This window comes from Myotis nattereri, assembly GCF_964212035.1.
Source record: "Myotis nattereri genome assembly, chromosome: 4".
NCBI classification, from domain to species: Eukaryota; Metazoa; Chordata; class Mammalia; order Chiroptera; family Vespertilionidae; genus Myotis; species Myotis nattereri.
Window position 1 is genome coordinate 50,195,512 of NC_138079.1, and position 19,685 is coordinate 50,215,196.

The 19,685-nt window shown below is 40.5% G+C and overlaps 1 protein-coding gene across 4 annotated transcripts in view; it reads right to left on the bottom strand.

Annotated features, from left to right (window-relative positions):
* Positions 1-19,685, bottom strand: part of CETN3 (centrin 3) — a 606,464-nt gene that overhangs the window by 396,232 nt on the left and 190,547 nt on the right. Inside the window, exon 6 of one of the 4 annotated variants that reach the window (XM_081089055.1) lies at positions 9,229-9,330. The exons of the other annotated variants lie outside the window; for them this stretch is intronic. The gene's annotated coding sequence lies outside the window, so the exon portion shown is untranslated. Of the gene's footprint in view, positions 1-9,228; positions 9,331-19,685 lie in introns of those variants that run through there. 4 annotated transcript variants of the gene reach the window in all.

Sequence of the window (19,685 nt, forward strand, 5' to 3'; positions counted from 1 at the left end):
TCAGGGATCTAGCTTAAATGTAAAAACTAAGTAGCTATGTGAGCCTGGACATGTGATGGTCTCCAATATGAGTTCTTTGTTTTGTTTTGTTTTGTTTTGTTTTGTTGTGCTGTGTTTTGTTTTCTTGCACACTGTAGACACTGAATAAATATATGACCCAACTTTCCTCATCTGTAAAAATTATCAGCTCAAGAGTTTCTTTTAGGACTAGCATGCAGTGACTCTAGGATTTTAGGTTTCACTAGCATAGAATCAGAGACCAATTACAAAAGGGGGAGGATATGAAGAAATTTCTTCTTTCTTAAATTTATAATCAACCATCTCACTAGATCCATTCCAGAATCAAAAGGAAGACTTACCATTTTCTCTAATGTTTAAATATCTAGAATGTGTTCTTTCACACTGAAAATTAGGATTTTTTTATTTTAAGAAATCATATCTTGGATTCATATCTTTACTTGAGGCGAATCCTTATGTGAGAACCAGGGTTGGAAACCCTGACTCCATCTGGCTATAAACAGGATAGGCTGGGCTAGATTGTGTCCTTAACCTCAGTTCTCTCACATCCAAGACACATGTCTAGGCCAGCATCACTAAAGCAATCCAAATTGAGAGCTTTGAGTAGTCCAGTTAACTCAGCTGAACAAGATTGACTAGGAATAGTCACAACTAGAACCATTTAGACCTGACCATTCAATAATTATCTCTTGTTCTCCTCCTTGGTACTATTGCTAGGCATTGAGGATTCAGAGAACATGACATAACCCTCCACTCAGAGTTTGTAGTTTAGCAATTCATATATGACAGGATATACATAGTACATATGAGGAACCTAACAGTCTTCAGACACAAAAGGAGGCAACAACTAAGATCATACTTGAAGGAAAACTGGAGTAGGATAAAGTGATAAGACCTTAGGGACGGGTGACCCCTCTGGTAGAATAGGAACTGCAATGTTGGCCAGGGTTTCTCTCCCTAGGTCTGGTCTTCACCCACCTACAGAGTCCCACCTAGGAGAGCTGCTAAATATGCAGATTTCAAGGATCCACCCCAGTTTGACAATCTGAGTTTCTTGGGAGTGTAACCTGAGTTCTGAATTATAAAAATTAATCAAGGGATTTTGATAAAAGTTGAGGTTTGAGAACCCCTGCTATAGCTATCAGCCCCTTCCTGTGTATGGCTGCTAATATCCAGGAGCTAAAGATGGCCACAGTATGCACAGAAAGATCCACAGTATGCACAGCAACAGAGAATCTTAATGGGTTCCTAGTCACAAGATTGGAGTGTTGATAAGATTTGAGTTATGCAGAAAAAGGGGCTATGGTTCTGGACAAATGACTAACCTAGGATTCCACCACAGAAGAAAGTGTCAGCATTCATGGACTAGAGCTAGAAAACAGAGCAAGACAAAGTCACAAGAATGAGAAAAACATTTTAAATGATAACTAGATCTTAAGGTCGAAGATAAACTGGCAGCAAACGTGACCTTATGCTGAATTCCAGAATGTTGGGCCCGGTCTGTGTCTAGGAGTCAGTTGGACTCTGATGATGAAAGAAGACAGTTTCTGAGGCTGATAAATCAAACAGGACCATATATCCTGGGAGTAGATAATATGATGTGGTGTGTTAGCTTATGTTATAACTTAGTATTCTAATAAAGTCATTAAAACCCTTTTCCTTTTGCCCTATTATCATTCTCAGTGCTTGTATCATTCTCAATATTTCAACAGTCATCTCCTTTATAGTTAGGTTAGAATCTGTTCATATTCAGAATATGAACTCATTTAGGTCATAACCAGACCTAAATCTCAAATTGAGGTGTCCTCTAACAAAATTAGAGAGCTACTTCTTTGCTACTTCAGATCAACACAAATTTGTGATTGTAATTTGAAATCATTGATCAATGCTGTCCTTTCAAGTGCAAAACAATAAAAATCCTTTAATCAAAGTACTTTTCTGACTTACCCTGCATTTAGAAGAAAATTAATTTCACAACTCCTAAATGACTATCAGTTTGTGCAAGTCATAAGATCAGCTGAAGGAGCTATGAGCAATATCAAGCAAAAAACCCCAGTGTCCTCATCAATATGTTCATGTTCTTGTCATACTAGCCTGGTTGACATTCAACCACTTCCAACACTCATGGCAGTTCTTATCAAAATGTGCACAACACTCTCTTCAGCTAGCTTTTTTATAAGAAAACAAAGTGCAATACATTGTACAGGCTCTGGATTCAGAAAGATGTGATTTAATATTACTTTGCATCGATTAACTTGTGTGAACTTGGGCAACTTATTTATCTCCAAGATGCTTATCTGTAAAATGGAGGTGTTAATATTACCTAGCTTTCTAGTTCATTGAACTGCTCTGGAAATTGAGTTAATGGTATGTAAAACATTTAGAAGAGCAATGGTGAGTTGTTAGTCTTGTTGCTATTGTTGTGCAGGTCACCTCAGCCCACAGGTACTGTGAAGTCAAGGCCACAAAAATTGCTTTTGTCTTACTTGGATATGTCTCCCTTAATAATGCAAAGTGCCTCACATGTACCCTCTTGGAATTCCCAAGAGAATGTTGCCTGTATTCATGATCAAGTTAAGTCTACTATAGTGTGGCATCAATTATGTTCTTCCCCTCCTGTATGGTGCCCTGAGTTATAACCAAAGTCCATGGCTAAAGAGACTGTTGGTAAGAATGCTCTTGTCTGAATCTACGATGTTGCCATCTGATGTTCCCAAAGCCCCAGTGCACTAAAGTCCCAATGCTGTCACAGTCCATCATCTGGAACAGGGTGACTGAGTACCAGCCATTCACAGTTTCTGTGAGAATAATTTCTTTCAGCTAGTGTGTGGGTCCTTACCCTCTATATAGTTCAACCTTGGTCCATGCACTAAACCAAGGTAACTATTTCTGAAAGAAATGGTAGGCTATCCTTCATTCCCACTCCCCGCTTCCAAGCTCCTTTCACCAAATCAACATGGCAATAAACCTTTCTAACAGCAATTAATAGAAGACAGTATAGTTCAGTGATTATAAGCAAGAGATCTGAGTTCGATTACTTGGATTTAATGGGGAAACAATAGTAGCTCTGTGCCTCAGTCTTTTTTTTTTTTTGCTTTATTTTTCAGCAATAAAATTGATATAATAATAGAACCTAATTCACACAGAAATTTTGAGAGCCTAAGTGAGAAGTTTAGAAACACTTAGCATGGGCCCAGCACATAGAATTGGCTCACTAAATGGTGGTAATGGACATTACCTTTCACTCTGTTTCTGGTAGCCACATGTTATGTGCATTGCTTGTTGTGTGTGCCCAAAGTTAACATGTTGAAATCTAACCCCCAACGTGATGATAGTTAGAGGTGGGCCCTTTAGGAAATAATTAGGTCACCAGGGTGTAGCCCTCATGAATGGAATTAGTTCCCAGAGAGCTAGCTAGCTCACCCACTTTCCACTACATATGGACACAAGTTGGCAAACCTGGAAGAAGGTTATTGCTAGAAACCAACCATGCTGACACTCCAATCTCAAACTTCCCAGGCTCCATAACTGTGATAAATAAATGTGTGTTTTTAAGCCACCCAGTTTGTGGTAATTTAGAAGCCCAAATTGGCTGAGACACTACTAATTAAGTTTAAAACAAAACTAAGACTTCTTCCACAACCTAACAGAATCACAAATGTGTCTGTCCCTACAGTTTTGGTTTTCCTTGTAATGGTTACTATGGTCTCAATAGCTATTGGGATAAAAATTGCTAAATTATGAGAAAATGATATGAGAAAATGATATGAATGTTTTACAAAACCAACAATAAATTATATCCTATGTGAGATTAAAGGATTGGGTTTACAAAGATACATTCTTCATTTTATATAAACTTGGCACCCAAGCAAATTAGTTGAAGACTATGACACATTGATTTAATTATAGTTTTATAATCATTGTTCCCCAGAATTACTCCCTTATTGAAAAAGTGAACCATGAAATGTGTTCACATAAATATATATTAAAGCAGCTCAATCCATAGTAATAACATGTGTATATCACCTAATAATATAAAATGTTATTTAACTTTTGTAATTTAATCTTCATGACAACAATATAAGGAAACTATACTAGATATTGTTTCTATGTTATGGATAAGAAAACTCAAGCTCAGAGAGGGTAAGTATAAATTGTGCAAGTCACACAGCAGATAATGGTGAAACCAGAACTTCAATCTAAGCCTTTCTAAATCCTATACCAATGCATGCTTACTCTGATCGTACTGGTTAAAATTAAGTGTGTGCTTTGATTAATTTTGCTGTATATACATTTTGGTTTACCAGTTCATACCTTTCAATACTTCCCAATTCACTTACTGAATATGTGTCACAATATATGGTGCCAAGTATCACTGACATTCCTTGTCCTCCTCTGACCTCTTTTGAGTTTCCCTTCGGGGAAAGATTATGGGCACAGAAAATCAAGAAAGCAATTTGGGAAAGAGTCAGAAAGCATGAGTCACCATCACTGGGCTCACCTAAGGCTGGCTTCCCTGGGTTTTTTGAGGCTCTGAAGGATCTGTGAGAAAACATAACATTAAGGATGAGAACAAAGGCAGATCTTCACAGATTGTGCTCTCTTCCTTCTCCTGAACTTTACTAGACAGGTAAGGATCTCTATACTTATTTTCACCTTAGAAATATCTGAGGAGCTTTATGAAAATTCCAAAGCCTGAGACCCACATAGGCCACTTAAGTTGGAATCCCTGGAAAAGGGCCCAGGATATGGGTACTAGTTTATATGGGTATTAGGTGCTTCCATTGTGCAGGCAGGGTGTGAGAACCAGTGCAGTGGGCTAATTGCCACATCTCAAGGTCAAGGGTAAGAGAAAGAATTGTGTAATACTAGGTCCAATAGAAAAACTGGAATCTGGGTCAAGAGACAGCCAGATTCAGACTCCTCGTATCATCTCTGGCAGCAAGTGCTAGAATAGAATAATACAGGGAACATGCCTTACTTCTCCCAGGTTCAACTGTCCATTCATTTACGTTCCCCGAGTTGTTTCTAGACAGTAAAGATTACTCTATTCCCAATTTTTATTGTGACTTCTGTGTTTATTGTGTTAATGTTGTTAAGGCTTTGTTGGTTTGTTAGGGTGATTGGTTCATCACACACACACAAAAAAAAGGCAGGGAATCATTCAAATTTCATCCTTCAGAAAATAATCTGGAAATGTAAAGCCTATCAATTTTATCCCTATTTTATCTACTCTCTAAAATTTATTGGACCTGATTATTTTGTGAGTTAAAATAAAATATCAGTTTCAATTATACATCTTAAATATTACCAAAATAAATGTAACCAAAAAGTAAACTCATATAAGAGAAAATAAATTCATATATGAGAAAAATCCTCTTTGCCTTTGCTTTATAGGACTAAAAATATTTTTTCAAAGTCAAATAATTATTTATATGTTTGCAGTATATTTCATATGAAGATGTAGTCGTTTTTTCACTATTCTGAACTTGTCCCATCTGCCCTGATAAAAATACAAGCTATAGATTCAAGAATATCCATAGGAATGCTTTAACTCTATCAACAGACAAAAAAAAAAAATCATTCTTGAAATACATCTGATGGCATGATAAAGTCAAATCTCTCCAGAAGCAAAAATTAACTATGATTACTTGATGTAAGACATCACTCAAACCAATCAAATGTTATTTTGGGAAATCATAAATTTATATCCAGCGTCAGTTTGTCACTCATTACGTTCTTATAAGAATGATTAGGAAATTATCTTAATAAGTAAACGTTAGTCTTAATTTCTTCCTAGTTTGATGGCTTAAAAATATAAGTTTATATCAACCAACTGAGTCTTGCTAAAAGTCGCAGCCTGCTTGAAGAGTTAATTATTCTAGTATTAATAAATTTTATTCAAGGTTGATGAGGAAATTCTTGCATTGTTCCATTCTGTAACAAATCTAGCTACCACATGAAAGCAAATCTTTCAAAATATGGTTTGATAATTAAAATTAAGAAATATTTACTGGTTACCTATCAGGTCCCAGGGCATTGTGTGAAGTGCTAGAAATGTATGAAAATCTCATTATCTACAAGTGTCCCAATACACAAAAACTCCAGAGCAGCCTGAATTCTGTTGTTTTAGTGACTGACATGAATCACCATCTCCAGCAGTCAACTTAACAGCAGGCAAAGCTACTTAACAGGGAGTTACTTATCCTACAGCTGCACTTTGCTTGTCGCATCTTTGAAAGATGCTTACTTTGAAGATCTCCATGGTGTGGAAGAGAGGAAACAAGACATAACTTAAAAATTGACTTACAAATTGATGAAGAAAAAGGTTTTAGAGCCACAAGGAAATCGTTTTGTCAGTAACTCAGATAGATCACAGAGGAAGTAAACATAGGGGGGAAAAATACAAAAAAAAAAAGACCCCATGAAATTGATGATAAAGGAATCAATTTCTTCTCCAATAAACATATTTTAAGTGCTGCAGCAAGAATAGAAATGAAGAGTTTCCCTTTTCCCTCCTTTCCCAAAGGAAAAAGACCTACTCACAAGTCTCTCAAGAATCCTTAACATGCCACAATGAATAGTATTAGTAATGTCTGTCTTTCAGGGAAAAGCATGCTCTCCTTAGATTTGCTTCCAAATTACACCCAACATAAATGTCAGCACTCCCTCCCATACTTATTGAAATTGAAGAAGAAAAAAGAATATGTGATATTTCATTGATCATTTATCAACTCCAAGAACTGATCTCTAACCTCATCTTTCTTTTTTCAGTCTTATTGACAAATAAGAAATGCACATATTTAAGGTGCACAAAAATGTTGTTTTCATGTACATATTTATTGTGAAGTGATTACATTTTGAAATGATTAATTAGGATAATTAAATATCCATTGTCTCACATAGTTACCTTTTTTCTTCTTTTGTGTGTGTTGAGAACACTTGAGATCTACCCTTTTGGCAAGTTTCAACTATACAATACATTATTGTTAACTATAGTCACTAAGCTGTATATTAGGTCTCCAGAACTTATTCATCTTATATCTCAAAGTGAGTACCCTTTAACCAAATCTTCCCATTTCTCCCACCCTCCAGCACCTAGAGGCCACAATTCTGCTCTGTTCCTATGTGTTTCATTTTTTTAGATTCCAAATATAAGTGAGATCTTGCAATGTATGTCTTTCTGTGTCTGGCTTTTTTATTTAGACTAATGTTCTCCAGGTTCATCAATATTGTCACAAATAGCAGAATTTCCCTCTTTATTATATTCTAGTGTGTATGTGTGTGTGTGTGTTTGTGTGTGTGACTATGTGTGTGCATGTGTGTGTGTATCCTAAATATCCTCTGACAGATGATGAAAAGAAAATGTAGGGATATATATATATATATACTAGAGGACCGGTGCACAAAAATTTGTGCACTCGGGGGGGGGGGGGGGGTCCCTCAGCCCGGCCTGTGCCCTCTTGCAGTCTGGGACCCCTCAGGAGATAATGACCTGCTGGCTTAGGCCTGCTCCCGGGTGGCAGAGGGCAGGCCCAATCCCTAGGTGCAGGCCCTGGTCGGGCGCAGTGCAGGGCCGATTGGGGAGTTGGGGCGCCGCCCCCTGTCATGCACAGAGCAGGGCGGATCGGGAGGTTGTGATGCCACCCTCAGTCACGCTCAGGGTAGGGCTGATTGGGGGGTTGGGGCACTGCCCCCTGTCACACTCAAGGCAGGGTCGATGGGGAGGTTGTGGCGCCACACCCTGTCACGCACAGAGCAGGGCCAATCAGGGGGTTGGGGCGCTGCCCCCTATCACACACAGAGCAGGGCCCATCAGGGGGGTTGGGGCTCCGTACCCTGTCACACACAGAGCAGGGCCGATCAGGGGGTTGAGGAGCTCACCCCTGTCACTCACAGAGCAGGGCCGATCAGGGGGTTGAGGAGCTCCCCCCGTCACTCACAGAGTAGGGCCAATAGGGGAGTTTGGGCACCGCTCACTGTCACACACAGAGCACGGAGGATCAGGGGGTTGGGGTGCCGCCACTGTCACACTCAGGGCAGGGCCGATGGGGGGCAGGGGGGTGGGCGTTGGGGCGCCGCACCCTGTCACACACGGAGCCGCAGGGCGATCAGGGGGTTGGGGAGCTCCCCCCTGTCACGCACAGAGCAGGGCTGATCAGGGGGTTGAGGAGCTCCCCTCTGTCAGGAACAGAGCAGGGCGGATAGGGAGGTTGTGGCCCCGCCCCCTGTCACACACAGAGCTGCAGGGCGATCAGGGGGTTTGGTCGCTGCCCCCTGTCACGCTGATCCTGGTGCTGGGAGGCCTCGCGGCTCCGCTGATCCAGGTGCTGGGAGGCCTCACAGCTCCGCTGATCCCGGTGCTGGGAAGCATTTTACCCTTTTACTATATAGGATAGAAGCCTGGTGCACGGGCGGGGGCCGGCTGGTTTGCCCTGAAGGGTGTCCTCGATCAGGTTGGGGGTCCCGCGTGGGTGCCTGGACAGTCTGGGTGAGGGGATGATGGCTGTTTGCAGCTGATCACACACCCTTTAGGGTGGGGGTCCCCACTGGGGTGCCTGGCCAGCCTGGGTGAGGCACTGAGGTCCATTTTCAGGCTGGCGGGTGATTGAAGCTCCCAACCTGTCCTTTTTTCTTTTATTTTTTTATTCTGGGCCAGCTTTAGCTCTGAGGCTCGGCTCCAGCTATGAGACCTCCGCTGCTGAAAGCAGGTTTCTGGCCTTTGTTTACCCTTCTGTATTTGAAACAATGTTGCGGTCCTGCTGGCTGAAGCCCAGAGTTTTGTTTAGCTTCTATATTTGTTACAATGTTGCTTAGAGTGCAGCTGAGAGGCCGGCAAGGCAGGCGGGGAAGCTTGGCTCCCTCCGTCACTGTTCGCGTCAGCTGCCTGGCTGCCCACCACCATCTTGGCTGGCAGTTAATTTGCATATTTCCCTGATTAGCCAATGGGAAGGGTAGCAGTCATACGCTAATTACCATGTTTCTCTTTTATTAGATAGGGTGTGTGTGTGTGTGTGTGTGTGTGTGTGTGTGTGCTTCATTTGAGATCTGAGAATATCCTAATTATAATATCTTGCCCTTAATAATTGGTTAATTATAGAATAGCTAGTACAAAATTCTACTAATTCAGTGTTAGAATTATAAACTTAATAATCACTAAAGCTAGCTTATTTTAAAATATGGCCCAAAATTCTTTGACATTCCACATACCTGTCCTCCACTTGAATCTGGAAAAGTTGTGACTTGTATAGACTTCCCAGCTTAGGTCCAAAAAGGTCATGCCCCTTCCATCTCATTCTCTGGGGATGCTCACTGTGGGGTAAGCCAAACATCATGTAAAAAGTTTGACTATTCTGAGACCTCCATGGAGAAGAGGACATGTGTAGGTGCTCTAATCAGCAGTCCCAGCTAACTTCCTATCTGATGATCAGCATCAACTGCCAGCCATCTTGGATGTCCAGCCTAGTCAAGCCTTCAGATGGCCCGGGCCCTGGCTGACATCTAACTATAACCACATGAGAAACCTCAAGTGAAAACTATCCTGTCAAGCCCACCTTGAATTTCTAACTTAAAAAACTAAAAGTGAGAGAGCAAACCGAGATGGCAGTATAGGTACACACCTGTACTTGCTGCCTCCCACATCCATATTAAAATTACAACTATCATCCAGAACCATGGGAAAGCTGGCTGAGTGGAAGTACAACTAGAGAGGTAAAGAAGAAAGTGCATTGAGACTGGTAGGAGATGAGGAGGTTCGGAGGTGTGGAGATGGGGAGGTGCAGAGGTGCGGAATGGGCTGGCACCCGGGTATGCCACTTTTTTAATCGGGAGTGAGATGCAAGCTCCCACTTGCTCTGAGCTTCAGTGCTGGGTGGGACTTTGGGGGACCCAGACACATACAGGGAGAAACGTAACCTAGGGGCAGCTTTCTTCCAAATGGAGGTGCTCACAAAGGTCATTGTACCTGAGCTGGGACCTCCTGGTGCAGAGCTGACTGGCAGCCATTGCTATTTGCTCCACCCTGGAGATTCCCTGAGACCCGCCCCACCCAATTTACAACCCCACCCAAGCTGTGCACGCTGCTTTTGCATATGAATGGCCAGTCCTTTCTAAGCCTAAAACCTGTCAAACTGTAGCTGGGTCAGGGAGCCCCAAAGCTATCAAAAGAGGGCAAAGGCCAGCACTGCAGCAACCTGCCTCGCTTCACAGCTGGGCCTCATCTGGGCACTTCCAAACCCAACACAAAGAGGAGAAATCTGCAGATTTCTCTGTGGTTCCTGCTGGGTGGCCCCAGGCAGTGGCTGACTTTGCACCTCCTTGGAGATCCAAGAGCCAGTGTACCCAGTGGTCAGTGTGAGAACATACCAGATTACAACTCTTCATAAGCATAAGTGACACACTCAAGGGGCAGACTCAGTGAGCACCAAAGCCCCACTGAAGCAAGTCCTGCCCCATAAGGGTGTTTCCTGCACAGCAGCTCTTCCATTGTAGACACACCTAGTCCTCACAGCCAACTGTCCTGGAGGTCAATTCCTCCCAGTGATACAAACAGCAATCAAGGCTCAACTACAACAACACTGTGCACACAGCCCACAAAGGGTGCACCAAGAGTGTCCACCTCAGGTGATTGGGGAGGCTGAGCCACTGTGCCCTATAGGACATCTACTATACAAGGCCACTTTATCAACTCAAGGAGACTGAGCAGCTACCCAATACATAGAAACAAACACAGGGACACAGCCAAAATGTGGAGACAAAGAAGCGTGTCACAAATGAAAGAAATGGAGGAAAGCAAACTACTAGATATAGAGTTCAAAACCACAGTTATAAGGTTACTCAAGAATCTTCTAGAAACCTCCAAGGAACTTAGTGAGACCTTCAAGGATTTTAGTGAGAATGCCAAAAAAAATGGAAAGGAACAGTCAGAAATTAAGCATACACTGACTGAAATAAAGAATAATATACAGAGATTCAACAGTAGTGTAGAGGATCCCAAGAATCAAGTCAAAGATTTGAAATACGAGAAAGCAAAGAACACCCAACTGGAAGAAGAAAAAGAAAAAAAAATCCAAATATATGAAGATAATGTAAGGAGCCTCTGGGACAACTTCAAGCGTACCAACATCTGAATTATGGGGGTGCCAGAAAAAAGAGAGAGAGCAAGATATTGAAAACCTATTTGAAGAAATGATGACAGAAAACTTCCCCTAACTGGTGAAATAAGTAGACTTACAAGTTCAGGAAGCATAGAGAACCCCAAACAAGAGGAATCCAAAGAGGACCACACCAAGACACATCATAATTAAAATGCCAAGGGCAAAAGACAAAGAGAGAATATTAAAAGCAGCAAGAAAAAACAGTTAGTTACCTACAAGGGAGTACCCATATGACTGTCAGCTGATTTCCCAACAGAAACTATGCAGGCCAGAAGGGAGTGGCAAGAAATATTCAAAGTGATGAATAGCAAGAACCTACAACCAAGATTACTCTACCCAGAGTAAACTATCATTCAGAATTGAAGATCAGATAAAGAGCTTCGCAGATAAGGAAAAGCTAAAGGAGTTCATCACCAACAAACCAGTATTATATGAAATGCTGGAGGGTATTCCTTAAGAAGAGGAAGAAGAAGAAAAAGGTAAAGATAAAAAATTGTGGAAAAAGAGTGACAACAAATACATATGTATCAACAAGTAAATCTAAAAATCAAATGAATAAAAAATCTGATGAACAGAATAAACTGGTGAATGTAATAGAATCAGGGGCATGGAAATAGAGTGGACTGACAACTCTCGGGGGGATTTGGGGTGTAGGGGTGCGGGAAGAGATGGGACAAAGATTTTATATGCATGTATGCAGTACCTATGGACACGGAGAGTGGGGTGGCAAGGGCCTGAGGTGGGGTGGGAACAGGGTGGAGAGGAGCTATGGGGGGAGAAAAGAGGGACATTTGTAATAATTTGAACAATAAAGATTTAAATTATTTTTAAAAAACTAAGAGTGAGATCAAATAGTTGTGTTACACTTCCAGGCTTGGAATAAATTTATTACAAAGCAATAGAAATTCATATGCCAGGAAATGTAAATTTTTTCTTTTCACATGCTACTTCACCTGTATTGTTATAACTCTACTTTCCATGTGGTAAGAAAATAACCCATCTAAAATGCAGTCAACGGTAAACAAACATTGGCTCTGATTTACATAACAAGATAGAAAAAAAACATTAAAACTAGGAGATGATGTTGACTTCAGTCTCCTGAAAATGCAGCCCATGGAGGTTGGGGCTCATCAGGAGCACTGAGTTAGAGCAGGGTTAGTCAAACTACAGGGCTGCAGACCAATCCAGCCCAGCACTTGTTTTGAATGAAATAAAATAAAGCCCACAAAGCCTGAAGTATTTATTCTCTTACCCTTCACCAAAAATGGTTACCAACTTCTGAGTTAGAGAATGGCAAAATTGAGACAGGCATAGAAGTCTTCTGATTCATATCCGAGTATTCTTTTCTCATGTGCTATCTGACAAGAATACAATTTTTCATTAACTTCAGCATATTTTAATGAACACATTCATTATTCTATGAATCTAATTTATATCAGTACTTCTTAAATTTTGTAAGGACATTTCTTTTTGGTTTTTTGGGAGCATTTTGTTTGCAGGGTTTTCAGTCTTTTTGTATTTCTTTGTGTCTTGCTTTCAAAAAGAGGGGTGTTAGTCACAGGTGGGTTATTTTCATGATTTAGTTTTCTGTGATACCATCAGTAAAGGAAAATAAATTGTTATCTTAGATTAGGAGTCAGCAAACTTTTTTCTAGGGCCAGAATATTGTTGATTTTGCAAAAGCCATACAAAGTGTATCACAAGCACTCAACTGTACTGTTTCACCTGAAAGCAGCCATAGACAAGACTTAAATAAATGGGCATGACTGTGTCCAATAGATTTTTTTTTACAAAGTAGAGACTGTCAAACAAGAGGTTCATGTAATGCCAATATTTGTCTGTATACTATATGTTTTCTCTGTACTCTTAAATAACACTTAATATCCAAATAAAATAATTGAAAATTGTTAGGGTCACTGAAGGAGATATGCATGAGGCTGAAAGTGGTAAAGAATTATAAGTTTATTAGGTAATCTGGAGACCAGATGGGTTGAGCCCCAAAATGGTGCCAGCACCCAGGAATGGAGAGTCAGAGGTTTTAAAGGACTCTAGGCACGCTTATTCGGTGAGGAACTCTCTGGGCAGGACCAGATCCTGAGAAAGTCTGGAGGGGAAAGATAATGGTCTTATCAAGTAAAGTGTGATCTAATTGAAAGGGAATGTTGGTTGTGAAGTGGTCTAAAGATCAGTTCCCAGGGGTTATTGCATAGACACAGCTATCAAACGCAGCAAGGTGGAGGGTATGACCTTCCCCTCTGCCCAGTCTCTTCCAAGCATCACCTCATCCCCTCCAGGCTGAAGGCTGCCTGCCCAGCATAGTGTGTAAGAGCAATTTTTAAAAAAGAAAATGGCCTTTAATGTATTTAGCAGGATAACTTCTTGATGGGTTATAGTGTAATAGAACTTTTATTAAATAGTAAGCATCTCACTGTCATATTAACTTTAAGAAGTCTTTGCCAGAAAATAATTAATAATAATAATAATAATAATAATAATAGTATATAGGGATTTTTTTTTCCAGGATGTGTATCCTTTACCAACACCAAAGGTAAGCCGCATTTCTATAGCCTTCTGGGCATATGCAGAGTGAGCTGCCAGTTCTCCTTGACTCAGTGGCCATGGCCCAGGCAGCTAGTACATTCCATGCCCCAGCTCAGTAAGTGCTAGGGCTTTGACCCTCACCTCCATCAGGCCCAGACCCCACCTTCCCCACCAGAGGCTGTTGATAGCAACAACCATCCTGCTCAGCCACTATGGCTGGTCCACAGCCAAGTTGGCTGAAACTTCCCAGCACCACACTCAACATGGCTGACAAGGACCTTTGTTTCCAGCACATACAATCATCAAAATAGCATTGCATTTCCCCCCAGAGAAATGCAATTTTGTCTCCATGTCAAGTAGTTTGATATGTGTGGTAATCAGAGGGAGACACAAATTTTAAACTTGAGCTTTATGTTGTGACTAACATTAATTTAAATACCCTGCATCAAAGAACTGGGCTATTCTTCCAAACTGCTCTAAAACCCACCACAATTTTTCGTTGTTTCAGAAACCCACAGTACAATCTGTAATGCATTACAAATTCTGAACAGAGAATCTTATCTATATTTTCTTGTGCATTCCAAAATACTGATCAGAGACAGTGCCCACATTCCAAGACTAGTGCCACAACTCTGCAGCAAGTTGAGGGAGAAAAGATTGGAAGTAACAGATGTTTGGGTTGCTTAGTCTTATTATATTCAAGACTTCATCAACAATGCAAAGTTTTCAATTAGAAATGTACTATAGTTCTATTGTTCCCTATGGAAATTTCTAACTAAAACCAGAGTCTAAGAATTCATTTTCAAACAGAAATTCTAATTGTAGTTTTGAGAAATATATATATATATATATATATATATATATATATATATATATATATCTTCTTAGAAGGGAAGAAAATTCAGTCTGATGAGCCCGTTGCCAGCCAGCACCACAGCGGGAGCGGGATTCAATGGGTGGTAAGTGTTCTCCCGCTGCTCTTGGTGACTCCGTGGGGTGTGCTCCCCAGACTCCTGCTGTCCAAAAGGGAAGCCATAGGGGATACTCACAGCCTCGCTACAGGGAGAATGTTTTGTGGGTCTGGTCCCACCACGCTTGAGCTAACTCCACATGAGATTCCCTCACTCGCTTCAAAGACACAAGAGCTTCTGAAGCCCCTCCAGCAGGCACGCCTACATCAACTCTGCCAACCACACTGCTCAGCTCCTGCTAGGTTTTGTATGCCAGGAAAGAAGGTCATTAGTTCCCTCCTGGACTCAAAGGGAAGAATGAGCAGAGCCCGTTGTTTGCGCTCAAAATCTGCATTCCTAGAGGCTGTTGGTTCACATATTAGCCAACTTCAGAGGGATAGCAACACAGCTTACATTATACAGGATTTCAGAAGAGCTCAGATCCAGGGCTTTTTTTGGCTGAGGATGGGCCAGCAAATGAAAATGGTAAAGAAAAGCCAGTTTTATTTGAATGTAAACGTATAGAAGGAAGTCAATATATTTTTGTCTTTGTGTTGTTATTATTCCTAAAAGTCTTTTAGCCTTTATCCTAACTCTTCCATGAAACCACTCCTAATTAGTCTATATATACATAGTTATCTCTCTATTCTCTGGACTCTTAAAAATACATATAGTATCTGCTAACAAGTAAGCACTTTATTATATGCCACCTGTGTTAGTCTCTGTATTATATTTTTAATACTGACTTCCCAAATTGATTTTGAGTGTCTTAAGGGCAGACAGAATGTCTTACACCTACTCTCAGAACCTATAATGGGTATATTGGGAATGGGGGCATAAGCCTCATATTCAAAACAAGAATCAAATTTAAATTTTTTATGATATCTCCAAAATAAGGATTATACCTAGACTTCCATAGCTGTACTGGCAAGAGTGTTAAAAAGAAACAGTTTACCTAACAATTTTTAATTCTTCCCAATTTCTATAATCCTTTCTTGGCATTACTTGATTTTTTATATTCCAAGAACCTCAAAAAAAATAAATAAGGAGTGTCTCAGTTTACCTCAGATTTTCTGTAGTGCCTGGCACCATGTTACAAGGACATGTTCAGAAAATGTTCCCCAAGGGTCAACAGACGTTCTGTAGATGGAAGAAAGAAGTGCAAAACTGGGATGGCACTTGGCCATAACCCAACCAGAAATCAGACAGGATAACTAAAATGGTCCCTTGGCTGACTGGCTGGAGCCCACCTTTAAAGTGATGTGTCCTCCCCTCTTCTGTGTGGAGTGAAACATTAGTATTGAAAGAAGGGGGATGCTTCTCCTTTTAATAATGAGGTATCCTTTGAGAACTTGGGGGTAAGGTGGCCCTTTTGCACTAGTAAAACCCAAAGTCAGTGGCTATGCCTAACCAGCTAGGAGAGAAAGCCACACAGCAAACTGTCATATACAATCCAAGGGATCTAAAAATCCCATAACTCCAATCAAGGTGGTCTCTAGAAGTAATCTCAGAGAGGCGGGACTGGATTGTAGTCTTTAAGATCTCATATACTCTTCAGAGGAAGATAGTGTAAAGCAGTTTGTGAGTAGGAAAGGGAAACACAAGTTAGTCATGAGTTCACCATGTGAGTTCATTTTATGAAGAGAATCAGGGCAGCTGGTAATCCTCCGGTGACACCTCCAAACTGCCCTTATCTCCTAGGCACCTGTTTCTGCTGCCCTCTTGATTTTAGCTGATGTGGTGATCATTAGTTATGTTCACCAAATCTTTCTGGCTCTCTACCTTCTGGTACTATGTAGAATGGCATTCCCTCATTCTTCTTTTCAGTTAGGGATGAACTTGTGACTTGTTCTGGTCAATGAATGAGAGTGATTTGAGAGCCAGTGAACAATTCACACATCTCTACTGTACTGCCTTTCCCTTCATGAATCATGAAAGCACAGATGGAGCCTCCCTCTGTCTGGGCCCTAAGTGAGAATGAGCAGAGCTCCTCAGATGACCAGTGAGGCTATATGCCATAAGCAAGAAATAAGCCTTTATTATTTTAAGTCTTTATTATTTACCCAACACTGCCACCAAACTGAAGTACCATTGGGGTTATACTGTTATTTGGCAAGGGATTTCAGAAGATGCAGGATGAGAGAGGCCCATATTGTCACAGCAACCACTGGACTTATTAATCTTAAATATTATTGTTATACTTGCAAGTTTCCAAGAGAGTAAATCTTAAATGTTCTCACTACAAAAAAGGAATGGTCATTATATGACATGATTAGTTGTTAACTAATATCATGGTGGTAATCATTTTGCAATATATAAGTGCATCAAATCAATACATTGTATACCTTAAGCTTATACAGTGTTATACAATAAAGCTGGAAAACATGAAGTGAGTCTCTTAAGGAAAAAAATATTTTTATAAAGACAAAAGTACACAGATGGGTGCAAAGAGTCATAAATAGTTAAGATAAAATAGGAAACATCAAAGAATTTTGGAAGCATAATTTTATAAAGTGAAACAAGGAATTAGAGCAGAAAAGGGACCTTTGAGAGCACCAGCCTCAGTGAACAGAAGAGGACACTGTGGTGCAGAGAATCCCCATGACCTATCCGATGTCCCCAGCTACTGACTGCAATCCAGGTTGGCTGGTTCCAGTGCCAGTACTCGTTCTGCCACACCTTGAGTTTGTAGGATAATGACTTTCCTGGTCTTCTCAACAACACAAGGGAAGAGAGATATTCTCATGTAAGAAGGCATCTTGTCTTCAGTGTTCACTTGGAATGATTCCTCAGGTTTGTGCAGTGAGGTGGGTTGACTTCACTATGTAACCTTCACTTATTCATAAAGAGAGTTATGTAATGTTCTGTTTCCCTCTTTCCCGAATCTTCACCTTACTTAGGTGGAAAGATAAAAAATGGACAACAAATGCCTCACCCCCACATGCCTCCAAAATTTTCCAGCTTTTGACCTTTATAATCTAAATAATTGTCTTCACTGTGAAGTCATTAAATATAATGACCTATTTAAAAAAAAATAAGCCTCAGAGATGGTTCCCCAATGCTAAACAACCTCCTTTAATAGCTGTTTTTGGAATAAGGCAGTGTTTGAATAAATAGCCTTCTGCAGTCAGTTTAGTATCAGATCATTCTTAAACCATTATCTTAGGTAAGGTTTGGAATGAATTTGTGACTTGTTCTGGCCAATGGAATGAAAGTGATATGAGAGCCAGGGAATAATTCACACATCTTTTATGTTTTCTTTTAAGTTGGAACTTCGTGGGGTTTTTTTCACTCTTTTGTAATTTTAAGAATCCAAATTTTCAAGTGGAAAAAAATCAAAGATTAAGAAAGTAAAGAAAATAAAGAAAAATACTAAAAAACATAACTCACCATCACTCCCAGTCCTTCAGTGCTAATAATACATATTTAAGATAACTTGATCTAAAATTCTAGAAGCAATTTTACTAAAATTCATTGTCTCTTTAAATCAGTCTCTATAAATCAAACCAAGACTTTATAAAAGTCAAGTTCTACCTCTTGTAAATGGGCCCATTTCTACTACAGATATTATTGAATAATTGACATTGTGAGTTTCTCAGAGCCATGCCCTCCAAGGTCCATGAGCATTGACCTGGGTTCTTGTTCACCTGTTGTTGTTTTTAATGCAACACCCCTCACAAAAAAGGAATTTCTTACACTTTTGCACATGTCCCTGCTCAGTTTTAGAGTACAAAGCCTTAATAAATCAATGCTTGTTTCCTTCTCAGTAAAACAAAATTATCCTGTGATGCTCTTTAGATGAAAATGGTTGTTAAGACTGCTCTATAGACTGCCACATCCAGCTTCTAATATGGTCCTTAGCACAATAAGAGCTCATTTTTTCACAGACCTAAGATGGGTGCACTCTAACAAGAAGCTGAGTAACTTTGTTCCCAGCTATGGACTGGATTTACAGCTAAAATACTGTGCCATCAGCTTGAAAAAACAAGATGCTCCCTGTGATGTGCAAGACAGATGGCAGTTAGAATCAGTGAAATTTGAAGCAGTAGTAAGTTTTCCTTTTTCACATGGTTATTCTCTTATAGTACCCCCAAGTTTTATAAAGCACCACAGCCTAGTTCTGTTGTGTTTAGAGCATAAAAATTATCTGCCTGAGGGTTTCACTAAGGCAAGTATAGGTAATAGTGGGGAGAGAGCAGAGAGAGACTGGTAGAATGGTGAGATCCACGTGCAAGCCACACCCTGAATGACTGAATGAGGCAAAGCCGGAAAGAAGCCTCCTAGACTACCCCACAGCCTAAGGGAAGGTCCTTGAGGCCATGGGGAACTTCACTAGCCCAAGTTGGCTGTTAGGGGAGTTCATGTATCTCCCAGGAATGAACTTGCCTTAGTATCTCTGCCTGTCTTGGTTACTGGCTGGGAAGTATGGCCCTGATGCAAATATGGCAATCGATTACTGTGTGCATCAGCAAAGGAAACTTGCTCAATCACAGTCTCTGTACTTGGAGGTCTTCTAGGTCCATTCTCAACACCAACTCACAAATATGACCATAACCATCTATTCAACCACTAAGAGTGCCTACGGAACAACAACATTCAACCCTACCATCCTTCAAATGTTTCCTTTTAGCCATTTGCAATTGCTATTTTAATTATTGATAAACATATTGATAGTAATAGTTGCCAACCAAGAACTGAAGAAAAAGAAAGTCAAATCTTCTAGGATCATCAGAGCAGTAGAAGGAAACGAATAGACCAGAGAGTGCCCAACTCAAGAAACACCTTCTCCAATACGGTAGCTTCACCTGGCACTGGCCCAGGCTCTGCTGCTCAGAACTGTAGAACTGTAGCTCAGGGCACCTCAGCAGGTCACCAAGCTCTGTCATACAATGACTTCCAGCTCCCTTTGCAAACTTGAAAGTGCTCCATCAGAGACCCATCATTACCCACTATAGAACTTCTAAGAGAAAATTGAATCAAATAAATTATTAGCAATTTCATAATAAACTTCAACTCATCT